This window comes from Dipodomys spectabilis, unplaced genomic scaffold (assembly GCF_019054845.1).
Source record: "Dipodomys spectabilis isolate Male_0828 unplaced genomic scaffold, ASM1905484v1 ptg000188l, whole genome shotgun sequence".
Lineage (NCBI taxonomy): Eukaryota > Metazoa > Chordata > Mammalia > Rodentia > Heteromyidae > Dipodomys > Dipodomys spectabilis.
Genome location: NW_024870865.1, coordinates 2228847 through 2245892, shown reverse-complemented (window position 1 = coordinate 2245892; position 17046 = coordinate 2228847). Strand labels below are relative to the sequence as shown.

Sequence of the window (17046 nt, the reverse complement as noted above, 5' to 3'; positions counted from 1 at the left end):
TCATCGAGCCTCACCGTGCACCACCGAGCCTCACTGTATACCACTGAGCCTCATTGTGCATTACTGCACATCACCGAGCCTCACCGTACACCACCGAGCCTCACCATACACCACCAAGCCTCACCGTGCATCACCGAGCCTCACTGTGCACCACCAAGCCTCACCGTACACCACCGAGCCTCACTGTGTACCTCTGAGCATCACCGAGCCTCACTGTGCATCACTGAGCCTCGCTGTGCACCTCTGGGTATCACCATGCATCACTGAGCCTTATCATGTAGCTCTGGCCATCACCGTGCACCTCTGGACATCACCATGCACCTCTGGGTATCACAAGCCTCACTGTGCATCACCGAGCCTCACTGTGCATTACTGCACATCACCGAGCCATCACCGTGCACCTCTGGGCATCACTATGCACCTCTGGGTATCACCAAGCCTCACTGTGCATCACCGAGCCTCACTGTGCATTACTGCACATCACCGAGCCTCACTGTGCACCTCTGGGCATCACTATGTACCTCTGGCCATCACCGTGCACCTCTGGGCATCACTGAGCCACACTGTGTACACTGGCCTCACCGTGCATCACTGTGCATCACTGAGCTTCACCGTGTACCTCTGGGCATCACCGAGCCTCACCAGACACCTCTGGGCATCACCAGGCATCACCAGGCATCATTGAGCCTTATCATGTACCTCTGGCCATCACCGTGGATCACTGTGCCTCACTGAGCTTCACCGTGCACCTGTAGGCATCATTGTGTACCTCTGGGCACCACCGTGCACCTCTGGGCATCACCGAGCCTCACCAGACACCTCTGGGCATCACCAGGCATCGTCAAGCATCCCCGTGCATCCAGAGCCTCACGGCGTTAACACGCCGAGCCGAGCATCACCCTGAGTCACCCTGTGTCACCCCGTGTCGCCTCGCCCACCCAGGCCACGGCAGCTTCAGCCACTTCCTCAGAGTATAAAACCACATCCTCCGTGGAGCGCCTCTTTCCGAGAAGGGCGGGGCCAAACCTTCCTGACTGCTGGGGGCGGCGCCTGAGCGGCCACTTGCGGGGCTGGACATGGGCGGGAGGCCGCACATCACCGATGCAAAGGGACAGGAGGGAGGGGCTCCTGCCCTCTTTCTGGCCCCCCACTCAGCTCATGCACTGTGCCTTGTCCTTAGGGAAGCGGACATCCAGCACCTTCTAGTAGGACCCGACTTCCATTTTGTCTCAGAAATGCAAATTGGAAAGCAAAGGAAGGGTTGTCATTGGCCAAAAAAAGAAATGCACTCATTACTAGGCTTATGAAATGGTAAGCCCTCTGTACAATACCCTAATCGTAACAATGAAATTACACACACACAGGCTGGGAAGGTGGCTTAGTGGTAGAATGCTTGCTAGCATGCATAAAGCCCTGGGTTTGATTCCTCAGCACCACACACACAGAAAAAGCTGGAAGTGGCACTGTAACTCAAGTGGTAGTGCTAGCCTTGAGCAAAAAACAGCTCAGAGACAGTGCTCAGGCCCTGCGTTCAAGCCCCAGGACTGGCAAAACAAAAATACACACACACACACACACACACACACACACACACACACACACACACACACACACACACACACACACACGCAAATTGGGCCAGGATCTCTAACCCTAGCAATTCAGGAGGCTGAGGTTAGAGGAGCACAGTTTGAAGCCAGGTTGGGTAGGAAAGTCCATGAGACTCTTAGCTCCAATTAACTAGTCAAAGAGCCAGAAATGGAGCTGTGCTCAAGTGATAGAGTACCAGCCTTGAATGAAAAAACTTAGGGACAGCATCTAGACCCTAAGTTCAAGCACAGGAAAAAAAAAAAAGAATGCAAATTGGTCCATGCAATCTACAAGATGTACTATACTAATTCACTCCTGTGCCCTGGTAGCGGCAACTCTCTCCAGGCATGGAGCATAGACATGGACTAAAACACAATTGGGAAAGGGTTTATAGAAGCACCATTCACAACAGCCCCAGACTGGAACCTTCTCTAGTGTATATCAGCATAGGATGGAAAATTAAATTATTTTCCTTTCCCAGTGAAACGTTGGAATGCAACATGGTGCATAATCTACAAATCCATATAACCATTTAAATAAGTCTCATAGAACCAGTCACCGGTGGCTCATGTTTATAATATTAGTTACTCAGGAGGCTGAGATCTGGTGGATCTCAGTTGGGAAGGCAACTAAAAGTCCACTAGACTCCATTTCCAAATAACCAGCATAATGCTGGACTGGAGGTGTAGCTCAAGTGGTAGAGCGCCAGCCAAGAGCAAGAAAGCCAACTGAGAATATAAGGCCCTGAGATCAGATATATAAATAGGTAGATGATAGAGAGATAAATGGATCTCACAAGCATAAAACTTGGAACAACAACAACAAAAAAAACATGCTCATGCCTGTGCCAGTGGCTCATGCCTGAAATCCTAGCTACTCAGAAGGCTGAGATCTGAGGATCGCGTTCAAAGCCAGGCTGGGCCCAGAGTTCAAGCCCCACAATTCCCCCCACCCCAAAAAATGCTCATGATTTCAAACACAGGACAAACCTATAGTCCTTCTTCATGTTTGAGACAGCATTTCTCTCTCTCTAGTCCTTCTTTGTTTTGGGGACAGCATTTCTCTCTCTATAGTCTAGGCTGACTTTGAACTCAGGATCCACCTGGCCCACTCTCATGAGCGCTGGGGTCACCATGTCCAGCTTCAAAACAGTTTGATGATTTTTTTTTTTTTTTGCCAGTCCTGGGGTTTGAACTTAGGACCTGGGCACTGAGCCACTTTCCCAGCCCTTGATGATTTTCTTTTGGGGTGGGGGGGAGTGTCAGTCATGGGGTTTGAACTCTGGGCCTGGAAGCTGTCCTTCAGCTCTTCAGCTCAAGGCTAGCGCTCTACCACTTGAGCCACAGCGCCACTTCCGGCTTTTTCTGCTTATGTGGTGCTAAGGAATCGAACCCAGGGCCTCATGCATGCCAGGCAAGCGCTTTACCACTGAGCCAACTTCCCAGCCCTGATGATTTTTTTTTTTCTGACATGTGACTTCTTTCTGGGTAGCAGAAAAGACAGATGCTCTACCCAGTAGCTGCCAGAACCATTTTCTGCTTGTAGGGACAGAACTCGAGAACAGAGAAATGAATAGGAAAACAGCTCAACTACGTGGAGAGTGCAAGCCTGGGTCCTGCATATGGACGTGGTTAGTTCCTGTGATCCGCTGGGTGGGAGGGGTCCCACTGGCTGTGAAGGCCTCACTTCTGCACCCTCACCCACCCCCCACACCACAGATTGTAGACCCTCTGGCCCAAGCTTGGAAATCCGAGTGAACCAGATGATCAGATTGTACAAGGGTGCAGGGCACCAAGTCCCTGCTTCAGAATCTAACGCAAGAGCTTGTGGTGTGGTGACGTCATCAAGAGTGACTGGATTTGATTGTTTAAACTCATCATTCATTCTGAGCTATCTGTTCATTTCATCAGTATTTATGGAGCCCAGCTAGGTGCTAGGACTTGCAGGGGGTGCTGGGAATGGAGTGGAAACTGTCCCGAAGGAGCTCACAGCCCACAGGGGAGACCGGCCCAACAGAGACTAAGCCAGAAAAGGCCCCACCTGCGGGGCGGGGGGGGGGGTTAGGGGCCAGGAGACCCCTGTGAGGAGGGGACTCCAGGGTGAGAGCCAGAGGGGCTACAGAGCTGGGCAGGAGGGGTCACCACTCTAGAAGCCAGCAGCGATGGCCAGTGCTGCTGGGACAGAGGGGACACGGTGTGGAGGTCGGTGAGGTGGGCGGGAACGGCGTCCTGCGTTCGCTGTTCGGCTGAGTGTGCGCGCTAAGCTCGCACCAGGCACCCAGTCCGACCCCGGAAACCAAGTTCACACTTTCATTATTGCCAGTGCTGCCGGCTCACACCTGTAATCCACTCAGGAGGTTGAGATCTAAGCGCCATGGTTCACATAGGCAGCCTGAGCAGACAAAGCTGAGGCTCTTAGCTCTAATTAACCAGCAAAAAGCTGGAAGTGGGGGTGTGTCTCAAGTGGTAGAATGACAGCCTTGAGCATAAAAAGGCTAAGGGCTGGTGCCAGACAAGATGAAGAAGGGAAAAGAAGAAGAAGAGGAGGCGGAAGAGGAGGAAAAAAAGGAGAGGAAAAGGAGGAGGAGGAGAAGGAGGAAAAGAAGAGGAGGAAGAAAAGGAGCAAGAGGGAAAGGAGAAGGAGGAGGAGGAGGAGGAGGAGGAGGAGGAGGCAAAGGAAGAGGAGGAGGGGGAAAAGAAGGAAGGGGGGGAAGAGGAAGAGGAGGAGGAGGAGGAAAAGAAGAAATAAAGAGGAAGACCACAGCAAGCACGTCATCTCAGCGTGAATCCAGTTGCTTGTTTGCTGCACATCAGCCAAGGTCGTGGAAGCGGAGGGTCAGCAGGCAAGAGTAGAGGCAGGGACAGAGAGCCGGGCAGAGGTCAGTGAGGCCGTCCTGAAGGGAGTATGAACAAGTCCTGGGCTCCCAGGCTTCTAGAACCTAGAGACTCAGCTTGTCTGTCAGTGCTGAAGTCAGTCACACAAAGAGTCCCTAAAAAGGCAGGTGCTGTGGCTCAGGCTTGTAATCCTAACTACTCAGGAGGCTGAGATCTGAGGATCGTGGTTCAAAGCCAGGCTAGGCAGGAAAGTCCGTGAGACTCTTATCTCCAATAAACCACCCGAAAACCAAAAATGGCTCTGTGGCTCAAGTGGCAGAGCACTAGCCTTGAGCTAAAGAGCTCAGGGATGGGCTGGGAAGGTGGCTCAGTGGTAAAGCACTTGCCTTGCATGCATGAGGTCCTGAGTTCAATTCCTCAGCACCACATAAGCAGGAAAAAAAAAAAGCCGGAAGTGGTGCTATGGCTCAAGTGGTAGAGTGCTAGCCTTGAGCTGAAGAGCTGAGGGACAGCGCCCAGGCCCACAGTTCAGGCCCCACGAGTTCAGTCCCCATGACTGAACTCAGGGACAGCGTTCAGGCTCAGAGTTCAAGACCCATGACCAACACACACACACACACACACACACACACACACAGAGCAAAACACTGAAAGTGGAGGTGGAGATGGCTCAAGCAGTAGAGCACTGGCCTTGAGCAAAAAATGCCAGAGAAGCAGCAACACCGGATGGGGCTCAGGCCCCTCGCCCCACCGGCTGGCCATACAAGCCACGGAGTGGCTGTGTAACAGCTTGGAGTCTCTGCTGGACCCCTCATCTCCCTTTACAGGGGGTGTTCCCAGCTGGCGATTGTTGCTCACACCCAAATGGAGAATAGCTCCTCTGGCTGGTGATGGAGTTTCTTCAAAGACTGACAAACACACCAGTGCCAAGACCAGCCTTCCTGCCAGCATGCAGCGCGCTTCTGAGGGCGGCTAACAGGCTTGTCCTCCTGGCTGGGACTGGAGCACTGTACTGATATGTGAGATTTATCCATTTATCTATTTATTTTTGTGCCAGGATTTGAACTCAGAGCCTGGGTGTTGTCCCTGAGCTTTTTTGCTCAAGGCCACTTAAACCACGAGACTTGTTGCTCCTAGCTTCTTAGAGAAGAGTCTCATGGACTTTCCTGCCCAGGCTGGCTTTGAACTATGATTCTTAAATCTTAATCTCCTGAGCAGCTAGGATATACATGCATGAGCCACTGGCACCCAGTACAACTCTTCTAGAATAATAAAAAATAATTTTAAAATAATAATACCTGTACATACCACACAACACTACAACGAACACTAGGTGAGATAAAAATGTGTTTAGAGGCTGGGGATGTGGCTCAGTGGTAGAGTGTTTGCCCAGCATGCATGAAGCCCTGGGTTCGATTCCTCAGTACCAAATACACAGAAAAGGCCAGAAGTGGGGCTGTGGCTCAAGTGGTAGGGTGCTAGCCTTGAGCAAAAATAAACTATGGGACAGTGCCCAGGACTCAGGACTAGCAAAAAAAAAAATGTGCTTAGAAGGCCGACATAAAAAAAAAAAAAGAAGTGTACTTATCACCCGATTTACGTAATGGTAACCCCTCTATATACCATCTTTATAGTGATAATAAAAATGTGCTTACAATAAGTTGGACATGCTTATATCAGAAAGCATAGAAAAAAACAAAAAAGTTATATTATTGATGAATATGAATGTAATAACTTTACTTTCTATGTAAATTATGCAGGCACATTATTTAACAAATCAATTAAATCTAAAATTTAGTGGACATGGTGGTAATCATGTCTGTCCTCAGCAACTTGGGAAGCAGAGGAGGGGAGAGTATACATTTGAAGCCAGCCTGGGAAAGATATTAAGGCTGGAAGCCTGGCTCAGCGGTTAGAATACTTGCTTAGATAGAAAAAAAAAAAAAGAATACTTGCCTAAAAAGTTTGAGGCCCTGAGTTCAACCCTCAAAACAAACAAACAACATTAAAACTCATAGAAAATAGCAGCCTCCAGACTTCCCTTCTATACATACAACTTGCAGTAAATTTCTGTTATTTCTGAGTATCTTTACATATCTAAATAACAGAATAATGCTGATATTTCCTGATTTGCAATTTGTTTTTTTCCACGTGGGGCTTGAATTCTGAGCTGTCCTTCAGCTCAAGGTGGGCGCTCTACCACTTGAGCCACAACACCACTTCTGGTTTTCTGGTGACTTATTGGAGATAAGAGTCTCATGGGACTTTCCTGTCCTGGCTGGCTTTGAACTGTGATCCTCCGATCTCAGCCTCCTGAGTAGCTAAGATTACAGATGTGAGCCACCGGTGCCAGCATGATTTGCAACTTTTAATGTCTTAGGAAATGAACTTGTAGAGTATGGAGATGTAACTCAGTGGCAGATAAAGCAACTGGCTAGCATGAGCAAGGCCCTGGGTTCCATTTTCAGAAACAAAGCAAGGATGCCCACTCTCTCCACTCCTCGTCTATATGGTTCTGGAATTCCTAGCCAGAGCAGTAGGCAAGAAAAAGATATAAAAGGGACTCACATAGGGAAAAAGGAAGTCATTTATATCCCTATTTGCAGGTGACATGATCTTATATCTAAAGGATCCAAGAGACTCCATTCCCAAGCTTTGAGATAACTTTGGCAAAGTAGCAGGATACAAAATCAATCCACAAAAATCAGTAGCTTTTCTATACACAAACACCATGCAAGCAGAGAGGGAAAACAACTCCATTTGCAATAGCCTCAAAAAGAATCTAGGAATAAACTTAACCAAAGAAGCAAAAGACCTTTATAGTGACAACTGTAAAAGTTGGAGAAAGAAATCAAAGGTGACGGCCGGGCGCTTGTGGCTCACGCCTGTCATCCTAGCTACTCAGGAGGCTGAGATCTGAGGATCGCGGTTCAAAGCCAGCCCGGGCAGGAGAGACCGTGAGACTCCTATCTCCAATAAACCACCAGAAAACCGGAAATGGCGCTGTAGCTCAAGTGGTAGAGCACTCGCCTTGAGCTGAAGAGCTGAGGGACAGCGCCCAGGCCCAGAGTTCAAGCCCCATGACCAACAAAAAAAAAAAAAAAAGAAATCAAAGGTGACATCAGGAAATGTGAAGACTTTCCACATTCACAGACAAGTAGAATTAACGGTGTAAAAATGGCCATAACTGCCAAAAATTATCTACAAACTTAATGCAATCCACATCAAAATCCCAATAAAGTTCTTATTGAAATAGAGAAAACAATCCAAAAATTCATATAGAACAATAAAAGACTTAGAATAGCCAAAGCAATTTGGGGGGTGGGGGGAGGGGAGGAAGCAGTGCTGGGGATATCACAATCCCAGACCTCAAGCTCTACAACAGAGCCATGATAACAAAAACAGCTTGGTATTGGCCCAAAAATAGACCATGGGACCAATGGAACAGGCTAGACTAAGACCCAGAAATAAAACCATATATTTACAGTTATCTGATATTTATAAGGGAGCCAAAGATACACAATGGGGAACAAAAAAAGGTAGCTTCTTCCATAATTGGTATTGGGAAAACTGGATATCCATATGAAGAAAGCTAAAAGTGGATCCCTGTTTATCACCATGCACTAATCTCAACTCAAAAACCTCAACATCAGACCCCAATTTTTAAAATTACTGCAAGAGGGAGTAGGAGAAACACTAGAACTCATAGGCGTAGGCAGAAACTTTTTGAAGAGTCCTAGGGGCACAGCAGTTGGGAGAAAGACTTGACAAATGGAATTCCACTTAGTTACTAAATTTTACATCTAGTTACTAAACTAAAAAGAGAGCCACACCAGGCACCAGTGGCTCACACCTGTCATCATAGCTACTCAGGAAGCTGAGATCTGAGGATCATGTTCAAAGCCAGCCCAGGCAGGAAAGTTCGTGAGACTCTTACCTCCAATAAACCACTAGAAAACTGGAAGTGGCACTGTGGCTCACACGGTAGAGTGCTAGCCTTGAGCTGAAGAGTGCAGGGACAGCGCCCAGGCTGAGTTCAAGCCCCACAACCAACAACAACAACAACAACAACAAGACAGCTACCAGACTCGGAGATCTTTACTGGCAATATATACAACAAAGGCCTAATATTCAATATATACAAGGAGCTTAAGAAACTAACCCCGGGGCTGGGAAGGTGGCTTAGTGGTAGAGTGCTTGCCTTGCATGCATGAGGCCCTGGGTTTGATTCCTCAGTACCACATAAGCAGAAAAAGCCAGAAGTGGTGCTGTGGCTCAAGTGGTAGAGCACTAGCCTTGAGCTGAAGAGCTGAGGGACAGCGCCCAGGCCCAGAGTCAGGCCTATGACCACCACTACCAACAACAACACCAAAAAGCAAAACAAAACAAAAACAAGAAACTAACCCCTCCCCAAGCTAATAAAGCAATCACTAAATGGGCAAGGGAGCTAAGGGGAGACCTCTCCGAAGAAGAGGTGAGAATGGCAAAGAAACACAGGAGGAAATGCTCATCATCCCTAGCCATAAAGAAAATGCAGAGCAAACCAACTCTGAGGTTCCATCTCACCCAGTTAGATTAGCCAACATCATGGATTCAGATAACAAATGTTGGCAGGGATATTACGTCATTAGCAGGGAATGGATGGGCCTAGAACAAATCATGTTAAGTGAAGCAAACCAAGCTCAGAGAGACAAACAATGCATGTTTTCTCTCATATGCAGAAGCTAGATCTAAAATACACTGGGTCATGAAGAATTATTCAGGACTCTAGGCATCCACACACAGGGAGACCAAAGGAGAATGTGCTTAGGAGAGGAACCCAGAGGCGCAATGCTATGTGCATCAGATCATATGACATGATGTCTATCTAAATGAACTCCAGGAAATAGAAACAAGAGGGTGTTTTTTCCCTTTGTTACTATTTCCTTTCTTTTTGTCTTCTTTGTTTGTTTCTCTGGCTTTGGGAGGGTAAGAGGAGGCACAGTAAAGGGTGAACAAATGCAGCAGTGCTACTAACTGTACAACTTGTAGGTGGGGACAGGAGGGAAAAAGTGGGAGAGAGTGAGGGAAGGGACGACACTGTCCAGAAAGAAATGTGCTCTTGTTGAGCGCTGGTGGCTCACGCCTGTAGTCCCAGCTACTCAGGAGGCTGAGATCTGAGGATCGCGGTTCAAAGCCAGCCCGGGCAGGAAAGTCCATGAGACCACCAGAAAACTGGAAGTGGCGCTGTGGCTCAAGTGGTAGAGCGCTCACCTTGAGCTGAGGAGCTCAGGGACCGCACCCAGGCCCAGGGTTCAAGCACCATGACCGACAGAAAGAAAGAAAAAGAAATGTACGGGCTGGGAAGGTGGCTCAGTGGTAGAGCGCTTGCCTTGCATGCCTGAGGCCCTGGGTTTGATTCCTCAGCACCACATAAGCAAAAAGAAAAAAAAAAGCCAGAAGTGGCGCTGTGGCTCAAGTGGTAGAGCGCTAGCCTTGAGCTGAAATGCTGAGGGACAGTGCCCAGGCCCAGAGTTCAGGCCCACGACCAGACCCCAGAAAAAAAAAAAAAGAAAAAGAAATGTACTTTTTACTTGACTTATGTAACTGTCACCCTTCTGTCCATTCCTTTATAATAACCATTAAAACAAAAAACAAAAAACAACTCAGGCTGGGATGTGGCTTAGTGGTAGAGTGCTTACCTAGCATGCATGAGGCCCTGGGTCCAATTCTTCAGTACCACGTGCACAAAAAAAGCCAGAAATGGCACTGTGGCTCAAGTGGTATAGCACTAACCTTGAGCAAAAGAAGCTCAGGGACAGTGCCCAGGCCTTGAGTTCAAGCCACAGGACTGGCAAAATTTTTTTTAAAAAAATCTCAGTGACAGTGCCCAAGCTCTGAACTGAAGCTGCAGGACCAGCAAAAACAGAACAAAAGCACTTGACTTTCACTAATGAAGCAAAAAAGGAGCCCATAGATTATTGACACACTCACTGCTTACAAAGCCCTGCCGGCCAGCCATTGGAGGCGCATCTCACATCTGTAATGCCCAGAGCCATCTCCTCTTCCCCCGAGGGCAGCCTCCCTGGGGAGGCTGGCTGAGCTCTGGTTGACTTCCTCGTTGGTCTCTCGTAGCACGAATGTGCTGATTCTCATTTTCTCAGTATCTCTTTTTCTGGAGCTGGGGAGGGAAGCCAGGGCCTGGTGCCTGCTACTTTCGAGCTCGGCACTGAGCCGTATCCTCTGCCCCCATTCTCTTCCTCCAGCCTTCCTAGGTCTCTGGAGAAGTCCTCTTTGGGCCAGAGTTGGAAACTGTGGGTTTTTTCTAGATTCTTAACCTACCAGCAAAGCATTCTTTCTTCTCCCCTCCCTAATACTACTCCCTCCGCCAACCTACCTCTCTGGGATGGGCCACAAGAGGCAGCCAGCAAAAGCCACTCTGGCTGGCAGATTACATGTGCTCTGGCATCAGTGAGCTGCATCCCACCCTTTCCTGACTCTGAGCTCCTGATGTGTCTGAAGTAAAAGAAAGAGAAGAAAAATGTTTTAGAAAACAAGAAAGTTTCAGAAACTGTGTGTTCTCTCACATGGTGTTAACACAACAGTGACAGCTAGGAGTTCAAAGCGTGACTCAATTGGTCGGGTGCCAGCTAATGAGCGAAAGCGTCAGGGACTAAAAGTCTGAGTCCTGGTCTCTAACAAAAAAAGGGAAGGAAGGAAGGAAGGAAGGAAAGAAGGAAGGAAGGAAGACAAGCAGGCAGGCAGAAAAGTGACAGCTGGCTGGGCACAGTGGCTCACACCTGTAATTCTAGCTACTTAAGAGGTATACACAAGAAGATCATAGTTGGAAGCCCCACTTAAAAAGATAGTGTGGGGGCTGGGAAGGTGGCTCAGTGGTAGAGCGCTTGCCTTGTATGCATGAGGCCCTGGGTTCGATTCCTCAGCACCACATAAGCAAAAAAGAAAAAAATTGGAAGTGGCACTGTGGCTCAAGTGGTAGAGCGCTAGCCTTGAGTTGAAGAGCTGAGGGAGAGCGTCCAGGCCCAGAGTTCAGGCCCCACGACTGGACCAAAAAAAAAAAAAAAAAATAGATAGTGTGGTCCATGCACCGGTGGCTCACACCTGTAATCCTAGCTACTCAGGAGACTGAGATCTGAGGATTGGGGCTCAAAGCCATCCTGGGCAGGAACATCCATGAGACTCATTTCCAATAAGCCACCAGAAAACTGGACATGGCACTATGGCTCAAGTGGTAGAGTGCTTGCCTTGACATGGCACTATGGCTCAAGTGGTAGAGTGCTTGCCTTGAGCTGAAGAGCTCAGGGACAGTGCACAGGCCCAGAGTTAAAGCCCCATGACCAGCCAAAACAATAAAAATAAAAAAAGAACACAAAAGGACACAAGCTATAAGGCCCTGAGTTCAAACACCAGGTGACTCACATCTGTAATTCTAGCTACTCAGGAGGCTGAGATCTGAACATCACGTTCAAAACCAGCAGGAAAGTCTGCGAGACTCTTATCTCCAATTAACCACCAGAAAACTAGATGTGGCGCTGTGGCTCAAGTAGTAGAACACTGAAGAGCTGAAGAGCTCAATGACGGTGCCTGGGCCCAGAGTTCAAGATCCACGACTAACAAAAAAAAAAAAAAAAAGGAAAGAAAAAGAAAAAGTAGCTGGTTGATAGTGGCTCCTACACCTGTAATCCTAACATTCAAAAGGCTGAGATCTGAAGATCCTGGTTTGAAGACAGGAATGTCTGTGAGACTCATATCTCCAATTAGCCAGCAAAAAGCAATACGTTGTCAGGTGTTGGTGGCTCACACCTGTAATCCTACTCAGGAAGCTGAGATCTGAGGATCACAGTTCAAAGCCAGCCCAGGCAGGGAAGTCCATGAGACTCTTATCTCCAATGAACCAGCAGAAAACCAGAAGTGGCACTGTGGCTCAAGTGGTAGAGCGCTTGCCTTGAGCTGAAGAGCTGAGGGATAGTGCCCAGGCCCAGAGTTCAAACCCCATGACAAAAAAAAAAAAAATCCAGATATAGAGCTGTGGCTCAAGTGGTAGAGTACCAACCCTGAGTGTAAAAAAGGGGCAGCACCTGAGCTCAAGTCCTAGTAATGACATATACACAAAAAAGTGGCAGCCTCAGCCTTGTTTCTCTCGCTATAGAATCCAGTCCGCAGTGTTTTCTTGGGCCCTCCTAACCACCTTCGCCAGTGCCACCCTCAGCTCTCTTTGGTGGCACTAAAGCAAACTTCCAGAGCCTGCAACAGGGTCGCACACGCAGATGACTCAAGTGGAGTTTTACAGCTGCTTGTTGGTTTTGTTTGGCTTTTTGATCTCCACCATGCGTGGGGTCGAATTCTGTTCAATGGCTACAGAGAGGATATTCATGAAGTTAGATTGATCCCCCGTGCGGCTCTGGAGATGAACAGCAAAGGACAGCGGTGGGAGGCCCTGCTTTCCTCCCCGACCCCCCTGCGCTCCGAAAACCAAAATGACCCTGAGGAAAGGGGAGAAAAGACAGCAGAGCTCCAGGCCGGACAGACAGCTCCGCCACCAGCTCCACTCCCACCCCTGACCTCCACACTGGGTGGGGCCTGGAAGCCCCTAAGTGAGCCCCAAACTACCGGCTTCTCCACGAGAGAAACAGCCGGCCTAGCACGCACTGCGAATGCGTTCCTACAGGAGCACATCTCCCAGGACCCCCGCGCGGGCCCGGCCGCGGGATCCGGGAAGATGCTCGCGGTCCCCGCCCGCGCCACAGGAGGAAGGCGGCACGGGCCAGGGCTTCCCCGGGCACTGCCGGCCGGAGGACCAAGAGATAACTTCCCCTGCCCACTAGCGAGCGCGAGCAAAGCAGGGTGGACGGGGATGAGAACAAACAGGAAGATGCCGGGACCGCGTAATGGAGCCCCGAGGAGGGAGCGCGGGGCGGGGCGGCGCGGGGCGGGCCGGGCCGGGAGAAGTCACCGCCGGGGGCGGGAGGCGGAGGCGCCGGCCGGCACCGGTGTGGGCGGGCCTCCTCCGCGCCCGGTTCCCCGGCAGAGCCTGGGAGGCGGCGCTCGGGCGGGGCGCGGGGTGGGAATCGGGGCGCGCGGGGCGGGAGGGCGCGCGGGGCGGCTCGGGCTCTCACAGGCACGCGGCGGAGCCCCGGGGCCGCTCCGTCCCGCCAAGGGCGGCACCCCGGCACCCCGGCACCCCGACTCCGCCTTCCGGAAAGCACAAAAGGATGCGGGCCGGCAGGGAGCGGCTGCGCCCCACAGCCCCCGCCGGACACTCCCCGCCGGGCTCCCCAGCCTCGCCCTCGGCGCGTGTGCGCGTGTGCGCGCGTGTGTGCGCGTGCTGTCGGCTCGGGACCTGCCCCTCCCTGGACCCCGCGCGCCCCGACCCCCAATGGCCGCCCACCCCGGCCCCGGGCTGACAAAGCCAGCGCGGGGCGGTGCCGGGCGTCTGCGCGCGGTGGGGGGCGCCCCGCACTGGGGCCCCGCAGACGCCCGCGCAGGTGGGCTGCGTACCCGGTGTCGGTGCCAGGGGCGGGGCTCGGTCTCCCTGGAGACGGTTGCCCAGGGGACGCGGCGGGCGGGTCCTGGAGTGACCGGAGGACGCCCGCCGCTGCACGGGAGCCGGCAGGGCGAGGACAGGCAGCCGGAGGTGTGGGCCGGCGGGCAGGCGAGGGGCGCGGCCGGGGCGGAGCGCAACATCTGGGGCGCGGGCGGGCCTGGGGGCGGGGCGTCGCGGGGGGGCGGGGCGTCGCGGAGGGGCGGGGCCAGGGCCCAGACCGCAGGGGCACAGCTGCAAAGTCTCACACCCCCAGCTCGGTACGTGCCCACGAAGAACCCTCCGGCGGGGTCCCTTCTTGTTCCCCACGCAGGCAGAGCCCCAGAGCAGCTGCTGGCCCTGCCCCTGGCCCGCCGCGGAGGGAGCAGTTCGCTGGTCTGTTTGCTCATGCCGGCTGCCAGGTCCCTGCACTTAGAAGTGGGTCATGCAACTATTCAGCCAGCCTTAACTCGGGGTCCAGTCCAGGCTGCTGGCTACGCCCCAGCCCCGGCCCGTCCATCAGGGGTTCCCCGACAAGTCGGGCTTAGGAAATAACTGGGTTTGCCCAAGATTGTCACCTCCCCCCCTCGATGGGCTGCGTGCTGGCAGGTGGCGGGCGAGGCTGGCGGGGGCTTGGCCGCCAGCCCGCGGGGCTGCTCCCCCGGCGTGGCCAGCGCGGGAAGCCGGCTGGGGCGGGCCAGGCCTCCGCTCCCGGCCTCCTGTGACGGAACGAGCGCTAGGACCAGAGTGGCGTGGGCCGAACCCACGAACTTGCCTGGCTGCGGCAGGGACCTCAGACCCCGACTCAGGCCTGAGCCTGGGTGTGACCAGAACCGCCCCGCGGCCGGGTTCGGGGGCGCCGGGTGGGCGTGAGGGGGCCCGCCCCAGCCAGGGAGCTGGAGGAACCGCTCCAGCGAGCCAGGCTACGGGGAAACACGGCCCTAAGAGCCCAGGAATCGGCAGGACACCGGGATCGCAGGCCGGGCGGCAAGGGTCAGCCTCAGGCCCGGAGCTCCACGCAGCCGGGGCCTCAGGAAAGACACCGCGCGGGCGCGGGGAGAGGGGGACCGGAGGAGGCAGGACCCCGGGAATCTCCAGATGTCACACCCCAAAGGCCACAGCTACGGGCACGGGCATCCCAGGGCACACGCCCGCCGGGCGCGCCGCGGCGGCACACTGCCAGACCGTCTCTGTCCGGAGGAGGCGGAGCCTCTGGCTGCTAGGGAGCAGGCCTTGGGACGGCCCCGCCCCTTCCCGGCCCCGCCCCGCCAGGCCCCGCCCCGCCAGGCCCCGCCCCGCCTCCCCTCCTCCTAGCCCCCCCAGCCCATCTGGGAGCGGACCAGCCCCCTGTCCCGCCTCCCCCGCTCCCCCCCCCCCCCCCCCGCATCTGATGATCGCTCAGCTCCCGACCCCCACAAGGTGGGGATTTCTCGAGAGAAGAAGAGAGTGTCCAGAAGTCACAGCTGGACTTTTGATCCAGAGATTGGAAGTCGTTCTGACAGCCAGCTGGGCACAGAGGGGTGTCCCCCTCCCCACCTGCTCTCAATCCTGAGGCCAGGCCACCCAGGAGATGTTCCAAAGCCGCGGTGACCCCACCGCACCCCACTCCGCTTCTGCACCCCAGGGGCCCAGTCCGGCCCGTCCTCCCTCCTAGAAGCTTCCCTTTTGCTCTAGCATGGGTCTGAGTTATAGCCAATCAAAGACAAGGTCCTGGGCCATCAGCAGTGGAACCCAATGATGGTCAGGCATGGAGACTGGAAGCAACGGACTCTGGTTTCTTTGAAATGACAAAACCTGCAAAAAGTCACATGCCTGTTCCACAACGATGTGCCCGAACTTCACTGGCAAATTCTGGAGAGAAGCCATGATAGATTGTTCAAAGGAGAATTAAATGGGTTGACAAGGTACTAGGGCATCTCTAGAATAATACCTAGCACATCTTTCTTTGTGTGTCCAGGACCACTGGGGCTTGAACGCAAGGCCTTGTGCGCTCACTTAGCTTTTTGGATCGAGGCTAGTACTCTACCATGTGAGCCACAGCTCCACTCCTGGGTCTTTGCTAGTCATTGGAGATCAGAGTCTAACAGACTTTCCTGTCTGGGCTGGCACTGGACTGCAGTCCTCAGCTCTCACCCTTCTGAGTAGCTGGGATGGCATGCGTGAGCTGCCAGTGTCTGGCTGCATCAGTTAGTTTTGGGGATGGTCTCACTTTCTGCCCTGGACTCTGACCCCCACCCCATTTGTGCTTTTTCATGTTACAGGGATGACAGGCAAGTGCCACTTCACCCACCGTTAGTTGAGATGGACTCCCATAAACTCCCTGCCCCAGGCTGGTCTCAAACCCTGATGCTCCATCTCTGCCTCTCAAATAGCTAGGATCACAGGCTTATGCCACCATGCCTCTACCTAAATATTTGTTTTTCCTTCTAGTAGGAAGGCTTTGCAAAAATTTTCAAAGAGGAGTGAGTTCCTTCATGATTATTCACGTCAATTCACCCCCTTTCCCCCTTAATATATCTTGTCTTGTTTGGGTTTGGAGGGGTGGGGCAAGGAATGTTAGAAATGTGATTTTTGCTCAGGCTGGCCTTGATTGATTCTCCCGTCTCAGCCTCCTAAGTAGCTGAAACTAAAGTTGTGCACCACTGCACCTGGCTGGTCTCTTTTATTTTGTTTTGTTTTCTCAGTCGTGGGGCTTGAACACTGGGCCTGGGTGCTGTCCCTCAGCATTTCAGCTCAAGGCAAGCGCTCTACCACTTGAGCCACAGCACTGCTTCCAGTTTTCTGAGTAGTTTATTGAAGATAAGAGTTTCATGAACTTTCCTGCCTGGGCTGGCTTGGAACCATGATCCTCAGACCTCAGCCTCCTGAGTAGCTAGGATTACAGGCATGAGCCACCATTGCCTGGCTACCTGACTGGTCTCTTGATACTTTTATTCTCAAAAGGCAAAGGTGGGCTGGGAAGGTGGCTCAGTGGTAGAGCGCTTGCCTTGCATGCATGAGGCCCTGGGTTCGATTCCTCAGCACCACATAAGCAGAAAAAAAAAAAGCTGGAAGTGGCACTGTGGCTCAAGTGGTAGAGCGCTAGCCTTGAGCTGAAGAGCT

General features: G+C 52.5%; 1 protein-coding gene across 4 annotated transcripts in view; it reads right to left on the bottom strand.

The window, feature by feature from the left end:
- Window positions 1–17046, bottom strand: part of Pik3cd (phosphatidylinositol-4,5-bisphosphate 3-kinase catalytic subunit delta) — a 47068-nt gene that overhangs the window by 19501 nt on the left and 10521 nt on the right. For 2 of the 4 annotated variants that reach the window (XM_042695766.1, XM_042695769.1), the window contains exon 1: window positions 10801–10908. The exons of 1 other annotated variant lie outside the window; for it this stretch is intronic. The gene's annotated coding sequence lies outside the window, so the exon portion shown is untranslated. Of the gene's footprint in view, window positions 1–10800; window positions 10909–13922; window positions 13944–17046 lie in introns of those variants that run through there. One more of the 4 variants, XM_042695768.1, reaches the window with a different exon arrangement.